At 27.8% G+C, this 11,820-nt stretch overlaps 1 protein-coding gene across 2 annotated transcripts in view; it reads left to right on the top strand.

Moving 5' to 3' along the window:
- Positions 1-198: 198 nt before the first annotated feature.
- LOC100574833 overlaps positions 199-11,820 on the top strand; it is a 23,412-nt gene continuing 11,790 nt past the window's right edge. The window contains exon 1 of one of the 2 annotated variants that reach the window (XM_029491593.1): positions 199-433. The gene's annotated coding sequence lies outside the window, so the exon portion shown is untranslated. Of the gene's footprint in view, positions 434-458; positions 799-11,820 lie in introns of those variants that run through there. The other variant, XM_029491592.1, reaches the window with a different exon arrangement.

An 11,820-nucleotide genomic window follows, 5' to 3' on the forward strand; every position in this document is an offset into this window, starting at 1 on the left:
GATTAATATTTTTTTAACGGATATTTTGATATCATTAATTATATTATGAAAAAACTTTTTCAAGTTTGAAGAACACGAACAATAATGGTTTTTAAAACAGTAAGAACATTTTTAATTTAATTGTTATCAATAAAATAAAAACAACGTTGCATACACGATTTAAGATATATCTTAAATCGTGGTTGTATAGCCAAAGTTCTCCTTTTTATGTGGTGCAAATGTTGTTTCTTTATGACCACGGTTTAAAATATACCATAAAATATATCTTAAACCGTGGTTATGACTGTAGCTTTCTCGGTTCTTTCCCGCGCAAAACAGTTTTTGCTATGCTGTACATATTTTGTATGACGTAGAAGTGTAACGGCCATTTAATTGGTTCAAATCAACAGTTTCGCCGTTATCAACCCCATCACCGGTGATTCAGTAAGTTTAAGTGAGTATCTCTTTCTTCAATAATAAAAAAAAAACAGTGCATTCAGCATTCTTCTTTAGTTCTTTAATCTTTATAGGTCTTTGTCAGTACTTTTGTATCCGTTGTCTACGATTATCTAGAAAGCCTTTATATATATATTTATTATATTATATTATCTAGGCTCTACGATTATCTATAATTATCGTGATTGTTTCATTTCGTGCCATAGACCAATAGTTTGTTCAAAATAATAAAATATACACATTACATTTGTCATACATGATATAAACTAATCAAACATCAGTAATGTACTAATGTAAAAAGCGTTAAAAATGCGTTAACTTTTCGGGAACTAGCAAGTGATATAAGGAAATCGTTGATTAATGGTAAGATACATTTTCATAAGTATTTCGAATATTTTTCTGTTAATTGTAAGGCAGTTCCAATATACGGTCTACTCTGTGATTTTAATTCGATTGCTGATATTATCAATCAAATTTTAGATTCTGAGCAGATCGTATTGATATACAATGTGTCAACAATGTTTTGGACTGGGTCATGGGTATATATATATTTTTATCTTCTAACCGACCTTACGTAACGCGTTGTTTATCACCATAAAAGTAAGAGTAAGATGTAAAAATTACCTAATTCGCTTTATGTATATTATATACATTTAATGATTACTAATACATATTTATGGTACATAAATTTTCTGCGAGTGGAAAATATCGAGTAGCGTGCTACGTTTATGTCACACGATCACCACACCTGTTTTTTCTGTCTGTCCGCTGTCGTCACTTTTTGGGGCAGTAAAATATAAAAATGCTCCAATTTTATACTTCGCCATCTTTTCTGATAGGAAAGTGGATCTAATTGATACTTTGAGGGTCAAAAGTAAGAAATTCCCAGTATAAATATAAATACACATCAAATCAGACATTTTCAAAATATTTGGACTCTTGAAGCTATTTATAAGAAATTTTCGATTTTTTTAAGTCTTTCCTATTACCTTCAATACCTATTGTTGATTAATAATTTTTCGCTCGATCAAAGAATTAGATAATATAATAAAAAGTAACTCATAAGATGTCAATAGTGTAATTAAAATAATAAGTTAAGCGTAAATAACGATAATTTTTTATGATACCTGAAGTTAGAATTTTGATGAAATTCATCAAAATTGTAAAATGTTGCAAATTATTTTTCAATAAGAAATTCATAAAAATGTTTGTTTTCATACCTAATATTTGAAAAAATAATAGAACATTCTTCGTAAGTTTTTCCAATCTTAACAAAAATAAATTTACCGGAAAGTAATATTAATTTTTTATGAACGTTTGAATTAAAATGTATTACGAGATTGGTGATTCACGAAATTTTCATCAATCGATTATTGATATTTTATTGTAATTCAAAAACGAATAATAAATACAACAAAAATAATGATTTTAAAAAAACATTTTTTCTTTAGACTTCCTATCGAAATTACAAACTACATAGGTAGATCAAATTTTTCTCGAAATCGAAGATCTAATATTTTTTTTAATACAAAAAGTATCTTCAGAATTCAGATACCTACATAATAATTTAAAAAAAAATCACACATCATGTTAACCAATAAAAGAGTAAAAGTGACTATGGTCATGTTGCCATGCTACATGCTGTATGACCATAATAAACAGTCAGGTTTTTATTTTTTAGGTCATTGTAGTTATATTATTATATTAATTTTAGTCTATTTTTGCAAAATTAAATATATTTTTATATTCTAAAATAGCTTTGTTCGTCATCTGTATATTCTTCGAAATTATATCCGACTTTAATAGGAATTGTATTGGTGTAATAAAAACCACATGTTCGGATGTTCCCCCATGATTTTTTTTTCAATATTTATAACAATTTATAATTAAGTATATTTTATAATGCATTAAATTTTGTTCTATTTTTTTTTCTAAACACAAATTATCATCTATTGTAAATTTTGACAGAATTTCAGGATATGTTTATACGTGTTTATATTACATGACCATATCATTATCATCTAGACTCATATCTAGGAACTAGGATTTTATTATTATTATTGATATCTATTTAGTTGTTTACACAAAATATAGTATGGGAATTATCCCACTCGATGATCGAGAATTCTCAATAACAACCAGTTTAGAAAAGTGTTGTTCCTAGAACATTGGCCCATACGGGCGATCAGAGGCGGATAGGCAAAAATAAATTTACCGGGAAAATATTAATGGGGTGGCATAAATTATTCTACAAATGGTATACCTACAGTCAGGGACACCAAAATCTCTTTTTCTAATGAAACCTAAAAACACTAAAAACCTAATTACATAGATATTAAATATAGATGAAAGATAAATAATATAAAATAATTCAAATTAATAATGCAATAACTAAGTTTTTGAAAAATTTATTTTGATTGTTTATGTTATATGTATTTCATACAGAATACAACTTGAAAAATTACATTTTTAAAAAATGGTTTCACACGAAGCTTAACATTAAGAAGTAGCATAATATTATTAACTGTATTTAAATAAATAATTACATACCTAGACAAAAATATATAAATATGAATTAATATTATTAAACATAGTTTTTAATTTATTTACAAAGAAGGAAAATTATTAAAATTAAAATGTAATATCATTTTTAAAAATTAAAAAAGTAACATTTTTTGAAGCAAAATACTTTTTGTTGCAATAATATTAATAATATCCTCATTATCAAGATTTGATAAAATATCTTTTTCTAAGGCCATAAGCATGAAACATTCCAAATGCTCTTGTGTTAATGAATTCTTTAAAGCATTTTTTAATATTTTTAATTTTGAGAATGGACGTTCACAAGATACTTGCATAACTGACAGAGTCAAAATTAATTTGTAACATAAAAATAATCCAGGATACGCTCCGCTAAAAAAATTATAATGAAATACCTATTAACTTTTAGCAACAATTAATACAACTGCTTTCATCATGATTGTTACTACTTAATTCACATTTTTCATATTGATATTCATCACTGCTATCAGAATTGTCTTTTATTTCATTTGTTAACTCAGAATAATGTGTTTGAATACTTTTGTTTACATTTTTCCATTTAGAACGAAAATATAAGCAATATAATAACAATAATAATAATGTTTCTAATAACAATTTATTTATGCCTTATCGGGTAAACCACCAAACTAAATTAATTTAATTTTTTTGCATAGTGCTAAGACGCTAAGTAAAAATAAATATGAGGTCCTAAATCTTAAAAGCCCTATGGATTCAATCTTGAAAAAATTGACTACTGTATATTGGAAGGGGGCGCCCATAATATGGGGGCGCACCGGAAAGTCCCGGTATCCCGGTGGGCCTATCTGCCCCTGCGGGTGATGATCGGTAGGTATATTTTACAATATTACGTAGCTCCATCCCCAGGTCATTAGTTGGTTGAAAACTTGAAACATCGATTGCTTATTATTTGTAATAAGTCATAACTCATAATATTTATAGTTATCACCGTGATTCGTCTTCACTCTTTCGTACTCGTATTTCTCCTGTGTGTCCGTGTAGTGTATTACTATTATATGGTCGGTGTCTTTTGTAATATTGACTAGTTTGTCTATTTTTCATTTTTACAATTAGGTACCATGTCTAATAAAAGGAGAGTAAGTAAATATAAGTAAGATCACTAATATCGTTACAGAAAATCAAGTTGTGGACTTAGTGGTAATATTTTTACTATGGCTGTTCATCGTGGGGTTATAAATATAACAACCAACGAAGTACTGGACGAATTGGCAAAAAAAAAAACAAACAATAGATTTACTAATATAATAAAAATATTGTCAATACTATAATATATTTATAAAGTCTGTATATCTAAATTATAAATAAAGTTTGTATTTACCATAATTTTATAAATTGATATTAGACATAACCATAAATTATATTTTTAATGATAAAATAATGTATGTTAAAAAATCAGCCATATCCCCCCCACCCCCATGACAAAATCATTTGACCGCTTCTGTACCTCTAAGAACAATTTGAAATATTCACAAAATGGGTTAAGTAGTTTTGAGTATATAGGTTACAAAGTACAAACATGATGCATTTATAACTTTCATATTTGTTTTATGATGTAATTTCTTTATTCGAGGCCATAAATGCTACGATTTGATGCATGCTTTTACCTCATCTACTCTTATAACCACAACGGCAACAATTTATACTGGGCTATCCATTTAAGTGTCTACTCAAAGGTGAAACTGAAAAGTTTCAACTTTTTTTCCTTAAGTTGATCTTACTTCGCAATAAGTAACTAGATTTTTTACTATGTTTTAAGTATTTTACTTTTTTTAATGGAATTATACTTATAAAACAATCAGTTTTTGCTATACGTCCCAGTCGTCGATTCAATGTTACTTTATACAATATACATTTAGAACTTCCCTCCCTAAAGCGGCATTAAGTTTATTGGCGGAAATCGGTGGGGTTTAAGCTAAGGCTCCAAAAAAAAAAAAGTCCGTCAAGTCCTTTCCCTTTTTTAGTTGTGTGGGATCGAAGCCCCGTTCATATTGATGTTAATAATGTTATAGTCCCCCCTCCGAAATTGTAATAGATTTCCGCCTATGAATAAGTTAGAAAAATTTTCAGATCTTTCTCTTTGCACTATAAGGCAGGAGGGCAGGTTTTAGTGTGACAAATGACACATAGGTATATATTTTTGCTGTGCCTTCTATTAAATTTTCAAGCTTTTTTATCCAACAAATAAAATTTTATTGATATTTTTAGAAAAAAAACTAAAAAAAAATGGAAAATAAAAATGTCCGTAAAGAGCTCAAAATACATCAAAATATTTTGAAAATGTTATGGTGTATAGAAAATGCTAACATAAACATTCAGTCAAAATTTTATGTACCTACAGTCATTTGTCTCGAAAACAGATTTTGCGTAAAAATTCCCGTTTTTCCTTAAATTTTCTTTTGTTTTTCACGGCGCTTTTGAAAACTATTGGGAAATTACTTTTGACCCCCCAAAGTACCAACTAGATTTACTTTCCTATTAGAAAAGGTACTGTTGAAGAAAATCCAAGTACTTTTACTGTCCTATACGGTAATGACAGACACAAAAAAAAAAATAAAAAATACACATTATTGTAAAATCAATATATTCATCGTTTCACTCAGAATATAAAAGAGTATTTGAAAATTGTTAAATTATAGGAGAAGTTAGAATCGAAAAAATCAAAAATGTTGGAAAGTCGATTTCAAGTAGACTTGACAACTAATTTAAATCTGTTTTTAAAATTCTTATCGCTTCATTGGATCGATTGGTATGTTTGGCAAAAAACATGTCTAAAATACTATGTCACGCATGTGTTAGACAAAAACAGAAAATCACGGTGTCGAATCCCCTTAATAACAAAAATATATTTAGGATTCTTAGACTTTCCTTGTAGAGTTGTGGAGGTAAAATATCGAGTAGCATGCTACTTTTTATGTGTGTCACATCAACTTTTGTGGTACCTAGTACAAATGCTCCAATAATCGATAACCTGATAGACAACGGAAACTAATTGATACTTTTGAGAGGTCAAAGTTGAAAATTCCCAGTAGTTTTCGAAAGCGACGGGAAAAACAAAAATATACAGGAAAAATGGAAATTTTGACGCAAAATCAGATTTTGGAAAAATCGATTTTATTTTGGTTGATACCTTTAAAACTAATAAGTTATTAGTAATAGTGATAACTGTAGATACTTTAATATTTTACCAACTGTAATATGACAAGTTTACATAGGTACGAGATGACATTTTAAAAATATTTTGATTGTTTTTGAGTTATTCATTTTATAGCTATCTTGAGAGATTTTCGATTGTCTTAAAAGTTTTTATTTAATTATTGTCGACAAATAACTCTATCAAAAAACTTAGAAATATAATACAAGGGGTTCCACATAAGTTATTAATAACGTAATTTAAAAAAAAGTTGGCCATAAATCCACAGTAAATTTTTATGATTATCTGATGTTAGAATTTTGACAAAATTCATCATAATCGCAAACATTTGTAAATTCAACTTACAAACATTTTTCTTTTCTTAGCTAAGATTCAATAGAAGACCCCACACACAAGTTATTTTATATTTAACAAACAGTCAAAACGTTTACGGAAGATAATATTAATTCTTAATGAGCGTTTGAATTAAACATTTTTTCGTTGTTAGATATTTACCGGTAAATTAATAATTCTTAATACCTAATCGATTTTTGATTTTTTGTTGTAATTCAAAAACGAAAATCCAAAGATACTTGACATTTTCACCAAATAATTGAATTTGCATTGCAAAATTTTCAAAATATTGTGAATCTTTTTGAGCTATTTATATCCATGAGAAAATTTCCAATTTTAAATTACTGTCGATAAAGTTGACTAGGTTTTCATTAGATAAAAAAACTTAAAATTGATTGCAAGCTTCCTCACCAGGGGCGGACTGGCCAGGTGTGCTAGTGTACCCGGTTTATATGTGTGGGCGGGACGCCGGGGCATTTGAAATTTTGAATATTTGACGATATTGCTAATAAGTTTATTTAAATTTATTTTTAAATATAAAACAGTTTAAAAAACACTGCTATTGGTTGGTACAATGCTACAATAAGTTCATAGTTGAATCGTAATTTTATAATCATATTTGTATGCGCATATTAGGTATGTTATACCTATAGTGTATTATAATTCCTTAAGCAACAATTTTAAAAATCGGTTTTATCCAGAAAAATGTTTAAACCCTTTATCTGATTTGGTTGATACATCCTTCGCCAGAAAGTTATTGCTAAACTACAATTATTGAACCATTGGCAAATATATATGAAAATATTGTAGATTTGTTGAAAAAGAGAACAGATAACATTTATATAGGTAAAGTTTATATTAAAAGTAATGACTATAATAACGCGATGATTCTGAAACTGATGAAGATGATTTTGGTTTAATAAGAGTATGAATTGTGACAATGAAATAAATGATAAAAACATTATTAAACAAACATCAATAATATCAAAAAGATTATACATTTATGATTCTTATACAATTTACAATTTATAAGCTATTGGCTATTGTCTATTTATAATTTATACCCGAAAAGTAGGTATTCATAAAGAAGCTGTTATAAATAGGGGTTTGGGTCGTTTAGTTTTATAGAATACTGGGCTGTTTACCTCCCAGTCCGCCCCTGTTCCTCACAAGTTTTCTTAATAGCAATTCAAAAATATTAAAGATACATTATTTTACAGGTAGGTACAATTATTTTTTATATACATTTAAAGTTAAAATTCATCAAAATCTCGAAAATTTGCAAATTATTTTTCAGTTAGAAATTCATAAAAATTTTGCTTTTAATAGCTAACATTTGAAAATAGGTAGCATAATATGTTATGTAAGTAATGTATGTAAAAATGTAATGATGTATGTAATAATAAGTTTTTCTACCTTAAGCGAAAAAGAGTTTGACGGAAAGTAAGAGACGCTGAGAATGGTGGTGCTCATTTTTAGTTATGGAATTTTGTCAACAACTGGCCCAATTTGTTTGGATGCCATAATTTTTAATTTTGAAATCGTTGAAATGGTTGATTTTCATTAAAAAAAAAAAAAGGTGCAGGGCAAGTGGGTGTCAATCCGCTGTACAGTAAGTAACAAGTGGGTCACTACTCACTGTAATGGATTGTGTTAATTTGAATTCAATGATCATTGTATACGAAAAATTATTCTGAGCGAAAACAATCAATCAGCCTATGATATTACTAAGTACCTATATTTGATAATATTATTATGAGTAAAGTAATTTATTTACCTATTTACATGGAATCTTGTTTTAAGTTTTCAATCCTTAACCATAAAAGTACAAAATTTTACAAAATTGTGATGTAAATATATATAGGTATGATACTAAGAACTAATGTTGTACCAATACAAAAGTGATTTTTTTAAACAATATTCTATTCATATCTCTATTATATGACAATATGTATTTATTTTTTTACATTTTTAATATTTTTTCATGGTATTGTATTATATCATAAAATGTAAAATTAGAATATTAGATGATTAGAATTATTGTAAGATTCTAATAATCTATATTTTGAATGGCAAAGAAACTGTAAAAAACTCGTTTAACCATACCTTGGTCTAAATAGATCATAGGCAGTTCTAAGCATATTCAAATGGGAGGTAAAACGTCAGTTTAGTGTAGTACTCATTACTCACCAAACAATAGAAGGGACTAAACTAAAGGAGCACATGAGGTGTGTCCCGTAGAAAAGGTGTACACGAATTTCATTCCAAAAAATCCAGGACAATCAAAAATTTGTTTATCTAACGTAATAAAAAATAAATAAACGTTGAATCTTTTAAATCTAATCAAAATCAATATAGTCCATAAATCATAATATAATAAAATAAATATAAGGATCAAAATGTCAGTAAAAAATAATAATAATATCAATCAAAATTTCGTTAATAATATCACCAGAGCAATATCACGGAGAACCCTTGAAAACGAAATAAAAGTTCTACTACCTAACCTGCAATATTGTGGGACGCAATGCGTGTTACTTTTTTGTGAGACACAACATTTATAAGGCTCACAACTAGTGTATTACCATTGAGTATAGATAGGTACTATCTATACTCAACAGTATTACTTAAAATAATTCGTAACCCAACTTTAGTAGTACCTGAAAAACCTCGGTACCCAATTAGTGGGGTATCTTAAATAATTCAGGACTCAACTAGTATAGCAATTTTGAATTAAGGACTGAACTAGGATGCAGCCATTTAAAGATATTAGTGGTTTTAAATTTGATTTTTCTGATACTAATGATAACATTTATTTAAGCGCACAGCAATAATATATACCTATGTGTCATTTGTCACACTAAAACCTGCCCTCCTGCCTTATAGTGCAAAGAGAAAGATCTGAAAATTTTTCTAACTTATTCATAGGCGGAAATCTATTACAATTTCGGAGGGGGGACTATAACATTATTAACATCAATATGAACGGGGCTTCGATCCCACACAACTAAAAAAGGGAAAGGACTTGACGGACTTTTTTTTTTTGGAGGGGGCTAAGCCTTAGCTTAAACCCCACCGATTTCCGCCAATAAACTTAATGCCGCTTTAGGGAGGGAAGTTCTAAATGTATATTGTATAAAGTAACATTGAATCGACGACTGGGACGTATAGCAAAAACTGATTGTTTTATAAGTATAATTTCATTAAAAAAAGTAAAATACTTAAAACATAGTAAAAAATCTAGTTACTTATTGGGCGAAGTAAGATCAACTTAAGGAAAAAAAGTTGAAACTTTTCAGTTTCACCTTTGAGTAGACACTTAAATGGATAGCCCAGTATAAATTGTTGCCGTTGTGGTTATAAGAGTAGATGAGGTAAAAGCATGCATCAAATCGTAGCATTTATGGCCTCGAATAAAGAAATTACATCATAAAACAAATATGAAAGTTATAAATGCATCATGTTTGTACTTTGTAACCTATATACTCAAAACTACTTAACCCATTTTGTGAAATTTCAAATTGTTCTTAGAGGTACAGAAGCGGTCAAATGATTTTGTCATGGGGGTGGGGGGGATATGGCTGATTTTTTAACATACATTATTTTATCATTAAAAATATAATTTATGGTTATGTCTAATATCAATTTATAAAATTATGGTAAATACAAACTTTATTTATAATTTAGATATACAGACTTTATAAATATATTATAGTATTGACAATATTTTATTATATTAGTAAATCTATTGTTTGTTTTTTTTTTTTGCCAATTCGTCCAGTACTTCGTTGGTTGTTATATTTATAACCCCACGATGAACAGCCACAGTAAAAATATTACCACTAAGTCCACAACTTGATTTTCTGTAACGATATTAGTGATCTTACTTATATTTACTTACTCTCCTTTTATTAGACATGGTACCTAATTGTGAAAATGAAAAATAGACAAACTAGTCAATATTACAAAAGACACCGACCGTATAATAGTAATACACTTTAATACACTACACGGACACACAGGAGAAATACGAGTACGAAAGAGTGAAGACGAATCACGGTGATAACTATAAATATTATGAGTTATGACTTATTACAAATAATAAGCAATCGATGTTTCAAGTTTTCAACCAACTAATGACCTGGGGATGGAGCTACCATAGACATATTAACTTAGTTAACATGTCTATGGGAGCTACGTAATATTGTAAAATATACCTACCGATCATCACCCGCAGGGGCAGATAGGCCCACCGGGATACCGGGACTTTCCGGTGCGCCCCCTTCCAATATACAGTAGTCAATTTTTTCAAGATTGAATCCATAGGGCTTTTAAGATTTAGGACCTTATATTTATTTTTACTTAGCGTCTTAGCACTATGCAAAAAAATTAAATTAATTTAGTTTGGTGGTTTACCCGATAAGGCATAAATAAATTGTTATTAGAAACATTATTATTATTATTATTATTATTATTGTTATTATATTGCTTATTCTTATATTGCTTATATTTTCGTTCTAAATGGAAAAATGTAAACAAAAGTATTCAAACACATTATTCTGAGTTAACAAATGAAATAAAAGACAATTCTGATAGCAGTGATGAATATCAATATGAAAAATGTGAATTAAGTAGTAACAATCATGATGAAAGCAGTTGTATTAATTGTTGCTAAAAGTTAATAGGTATTTCATTATAATTTTTTTAGCGGAGCGTATCCTGGATTATTTTTATGTTACAAATTAATTTTGACTCTGTCAGTTATGCAAGTATCTTGTGAACGTTCATTCTCAAAATTAAAAATATTAAAAAATGCTTTAAAGAATTCATTAACACAAGAGCATTTGGAATGTTTCATGCTTATGGCTTTAGAAAAAGATATTTTATAAAATCTTGATAATGAGGATATTATTAATATTATTGCAACAAAAAGTATTTTGCTTCAAAAAATGTTACTTTTTTAATTTTTAAAAATGATATTACATTTTAATTTTAATAATTTTCCTTCTTTGTAAATAAATTAAAAACTATGTTTAATAATATTAATTCATATTTATATATTTTTGTCTAGGTATGTAATTATTTATTTAAATACAGTTAATAATATTATGCTACTTCTTAATGTTAAGCTTCGTGTGAAACCATTTTTTAAAAATGTAATTTTTCAAGTTGTATTCTGTATGAAATACATATAACATAAACAATCAAAATAAATTTTTCAAAAACTTAGTTATTGCATTATTAATTTGAATTATTTTATATTATTTATCTTTCTATCTATATTTAATATCTATGTAATTGGGTTTTTAGTGTTTTTAGGT

The sequence above is a fragment of the Acyrthosiphon pisum genome, chromosome A3, assembly GCF_005508785.2.
Source record: "Acyrthosiphon pisum isolate AL4f chromosome A3, pea_aphid_22Mar2018_4r6ur, whole genome shotgun sequence".
NCBI classification, from domain to species: Eukaryota; Metazoa; Arthropoda; class Insecta; order Hemiptera; family Aphididae; genus Acyrthosiphon; species Acyrthosiphon pisum.